Source organism: Vitis vinifera, chromosome 1, assembly GCF_030704535.1.
Source record: "Vitis vinifera cultivar Pinot Noir 40024 chromosome 1, ASM3070453v1".
Lineage (NCBI taxonomy): Eukaryota > Viridiplantae > Streptophyta > Magnoliopsida > Vitales > Vitaceae > Vitis > Vitis vinifera.
In genome coordinates, this window is record NC_081805.1 from 19,279,352 (window position 1) to 19,284,410 (window position 5,059).

Sequence of the window (5,059 nt, forward strand, 5' to 3'; positions counted from 1 at the left end):
TTCTCCTTTAAGTAGTGGGTTGCTAGCTGATAATGGTAAGTTGGAATCAATTCCCACCCGGTCAAAGGGTTGTCTGCAGTGCCTAAAACTAAAGACGAAATGCTCTAAATGGTTACAGAGCTTGTCTTTAGTAACTCAGAAAACACTGAAAACTGCTTGCTCATCCATTCATAATGAAGAAATATGACTTATGGTGCTCTCACCAGCTTTCTACAAGAAACATTGTGCTAGCAAAACCATTTAATTGCTTCTATCACCTTTCCACCATGCAATAATAAGGTTGATATCTCGAAATGTAACTGCTCTGTAACAGTTTTAATCTCAACTAACCGTTGAATTGTTGGTGATTTTGTTGTCGTCCCAATCATCTCTTGGGTCTAGGTTGTTGTCTCCTTGAGCTATTCATCAACTGATTCAAGGCACTCACCCAAAAATTCTTCACAAAATGTACAGTTTTTGAAGAGTATCTTCATATTTGAACCAAGTGTGTCTACAAGATCACCCATCACTGTAAGTGTAGCTTTTGTCACACTCTCCTCCCTGTGCTTGTCTCTGGAGACCAATTCAATGAACTGTAAAAGTTTTTTTTTTCCACCATTTCATATCCCATCGAATGTGTAGTTCATGTGGGTGCATGTTGATTCATTAACTTTGAGAGCCCTAAAAGCCACTCTACTACATCTGTCCATGCTTGAGCCGCTTGGGTGAGTTGATGCTTCATAAGTTACTCCTTCATATGTGCATGTCCCATGAAAACCTCCCAACAAGCCTAGATTCTTAGAACTTTTGATTACTACTCAAAAAGTGTTATTTCATAGCTTGTAATTAACTCTTTTAAACACTTTTGAGTAGTAGTTATCACCTTTTAACCCAATTAACATATTAAGGACCCTTGTAATCAATTCTAATCAAATTGTGTTAAGTTTTGGTGTTTTGATAGCTTTTTGATCACCAAAGCAATCCGAGATTGAGGAGAGTTCTTTGGAATCCATGGCAAAGCAATGGAAAGCTCAGAAACATGAAGAACCGAAGCTTTGAAGTCCTTTGCAATAAGCAAATCCGGAATGCAAGGAGTATGGGATCCTCCCTAAAAAATGCCACGTGGCTCTCTCTCTCTTGTGTTGATGCCTTGCGTCCTAGTGATCCACGTAGCTGCCAAGTGGACACACGCTTTCAACACAGATTGAGTTCTGGTTCAGTCTTTCCTGCAAAAGATGTCCGGACAGGGCGTTCGGACACACCATCGGAGAGCGGCGGAACGTGGGTTATGGCATGCTGTCGGAATGATGTAGCAAAGCTTGTGCACTTTAGTCAATGATCCGGACAACATATCCGGATAGGATATGCTATCGTCTGGGGTGTGATGATTGCGAGTGCCATGTGCTTCTCCCTGAGGGAGTCTGGATAGGGGAGCGCGCCACATGTCCTCTTGGGGAATCCGGATGGAGTTGCTCCGGATAGCGATGCACACTCCGTGTCATCAGGGGGAGGGGTCCCCACACCATGCACACGCAGACGGTCCCCCTTGCAATGTTCCACCTTCTCCGGATATCTCACATCCGGAATTCTGTCCGACCGATGTTCCACCTTCTCCGGATATTTCACATTCGGCGCCTGACGCCGGAGGGGAAAGGAGGGCTTTTCAACTTCCCCAGTCAGACATATCTGGATCCTCTGATAGTGCTTACCCGAAGAGTTTCGCAACCATTTTGCACAGTGCCGCGGTGTTCTCCTGAAGCTTCCCGATATGTGCGATCGACATTTTGAGATATTTTTCTTTAGATATTTGATGTCTAAATCCCCAAAGTCTCCTTGTAACCCACCTATCATAGGATTCCTTAGTCTTTAAGTAAAAACAAAGGGTAAATAAACCCATATTTAAAGGACTCGGGAGCTTGTTCTCAGAGACGCATCCTTTGTATAGTTTTGGAAGGAAGTAAAATACAGAGCACTTGCTCTGCTTTTCATATATATTTTTGTTTGCTCGTTCTTTTTATTTCTAGCCAATCAAACTCTAGGATTTTTCCTCAGAGGATGAAAGGCTAGGCCCTTCGTCTCTTGGAGTGAAGAAAGCCGGGTAAGTTTCCTCATGCATAAATTGGAAGTTTTGTTGTTTTAGTTTTTAATGAAGAGAAAGTGTGATCCGTTAATGGTTTTTATCTTTTTAGTTAACTTAAAACGCCTTTAAATCACCTGGGCCAACACTTGGTAAGGCAAGTGATCTCCTTCCATTGAGATGCACTAGTTTATCTCTTGCGAGCCTTTGGGAGGTGGTTTGAAGGTAGGATTTTCTAGAATAGCCAACACTTGGTAAGCTTTTGGACTCTAAGGAGACATCCATTAGTTATCTCTTGCGAGCTTTTGACGGGTGATCCAAGGTTAAAGATCACCTTGAATGGCAAGTGCTAGGTGAGAGGTATGAACCATTGCAAGATGCATCAATGAGAGGGATTTAGTGTTTGAACCCATTAAAGGGAAGCATCTGTACCACACCGTTTTGGGAAATAACTATATGTTAAATCCCCAATGCGAGGAAAAGAAACAAGTGACTGGAACTTCCTTTTTGTATGAGGAACCTGAGCCTAGTGATCTAAACTCCAAGAAACACTTTTCTTTGTAATTAAAATCAGTTATTATTTTTTGTTAGCTTAAAACCAACCTTTTCCACCAAAGATTATGTTTTCTTTTAAAGCTAACCTTGAAATGAAAAAGCATCTATTCAGCTTTGAATTGATATCAATTGTGGAGTGAAAACCCATCCCAGTGAACGACCCTAGAGCCACTATGCTATGCTAGCTAAGGCTAACCTAGTACATGGTGTAATAGGTTATAAATTTTGTTGATTACTCCCTGAGGACCAAAATCAAGGGACACCAACTGGACACGAATCAAATGGCACCACTGTCAGGGACCATTGAGAGGACATGAATCAGCTGATACACCAATTGGGAATGAATCAACTTTCAACCTTAAGAATCTCTACTCGAGCTACTAATAGACTATAGTGCAAATAGTTGTGAACATAGAGGAAGTATTTTCCTCATTTGAGGTACATTTCCTTAGCATATGTGTCCTCTCCATCTGAGATCTTTGGAGCCTTTTCAGTAGTTGTTTCTAAGATGGCATATGCCATTTGAACAGAACCACCTCCAAGATCAACCACTCCAATTGTACAAGAGTATTTCCTTCCCAAATTCCCTAATAGATAGTTTATGGTCACCTATTGAAAAACGCCTTCTTGCTTTCCATCCAAGATGGTGACCCATTCTAGCTTGGATTTCAGGGTGCTTCTGACTTTAAGAAATTTTTTTACTGCTTGCAAAATTCTATCATATGGATCAATTACCAATGCCCTTGAACCAGCAACTACCCTAACTTGAACCAGTGTCTTGCGATGCAATTTGTTGGTATAACATTTTTAGCTTTATATAGAAGGGGAAACAGAGGTTCTGCAGCTAGCTAGGTTTCCCATTCGATTCGTGCTTAAACCTAGTTTTGTCTGCACGAAGAGCTTGAGATCTTTCCCAATGTGGATAAGATTCAAATCATTGTCGAAGTAGAAAACATGGACACGACTTCCAGAACTACCCGCATCGAAGATGACGATGTAGGCCTTAGATTGGAAGTGAGAAGAAGCCTTGTGGTGGACTAAGGGGTGTTGCTGGAAAGCACCGAAGTGAGAAGTCGTGATGGTGGGCATGAAGGTTGAGGAGATGTGCATGGCGATGGGTATGTTGGGGTATGAAGATTAAAAGGATGGTGGGAGAGTAGGTGGTGGAACAAACATGGAAAGTACACAGGCTTAAGAAAATTGGCTCACTAAGAAGGTGGCCATGCACTACCATGCGTATATGAGGGCCCTTAGTGTAGATGAAAGAATTTGAGTGGGAAATGAAGGTGGTACATGGGTTTGATGGAGAGGAAATTCAGTGATTGAATTGAGTCTTCCCATCACATTGTTGTGCCAAATGAATATAGCTCTTGACTAAACAATCATGAAATATAGGGCAGGTCTCTAGCATATCCACTTAGACGGCTACTAATGGAATAACTTTCTACTACTGCTACTTCATTTTGATGGTCTTCATTTTCTGCCAAGTCTGGAGATGAAAACAAAATAAAGAGGGAGGCCCAGAAGTGTTTCAGTCTTCTTTGATTGCATGTCATCAACCCTGTTAATTATTCAGATGTCATTAAAAGAGCCAAAAACTAGGGATTCTTAACAACAAAGGCACCTAAAGGTTGAATGAACTTGGAATGCCCACTGAAAGTTCTCATACACCTCTAGAAAAGGCTATCCCAACTTAGTTTTTCTTGTTCACATGCCTAACAGATACACGTTTGAAGCCACCTAGCCATGACAAGCAGTATCACTTTCATACCCAGGTATTTGCCAAATGTTCTCACATCTCTCTCAATAAGCTTCAACTGTCCTTAGTATCCGTGAGCTGAAATTCACTTCTAACCATATCCATGACCCATTTTTAGCATTCTCCCACAACTTGACAAGCATGCTGCAGCTCTTCATACCCACAAACTTAGAAGACATTTTGTGCAGTTTCTTACTCCCTCAGGCAGAGATGAGAAAACTGATGCACACCATGGACGGGTACCAGGAATAGGGGAAGACAGCAAAATAGAACACAATGGGTAGGAACAAAATGAATCCATACAAGCCATGTTTCATGTTTCAATCAACGAGCTTCGATGTAGGGGTGGGCCAAAATGGATTTCAAATAGGTTTCGAAGGGAAATCAAGACGTGGCTGCAAATACCTTATATGAAATCTCAAAACAGGGCTAAGAAAATAGGTTAAAAATCAAACATAAAATGCATGTAGACGAACCCAGATTCTATATAAAAAAAAATGCAAAAGTCTCCAATACTCACATTCAGGCACCACAATAGAATCCCATAATACCCAGAAAATATAATGAAGCGGTATGAAAATGAATGAATCAACAGCTTATAGAAATCATACATGTGTTATTCTTCTTCAAGACAACTCCCCTACGTGTTTTCTCCTCTTAAAACCAGATCTCTCGTCCTGCAACTCTAT

At 41.2% G+C, this 5,059-nt stretch overlaps 1 pseudogene; it reads right to left on the reverse strand.

Moving 5' to 3' along the window:
* Positions 1 to 398: 398 nt before the first annotated feature.
* On the reverse strand, positions 399 to 3,721 carry LOC100242754 (probable apyrase 1; annotated as a pseudogene).
* Positions 3,722 to 5,059: the final 1,338 nt, after the last annotated feature.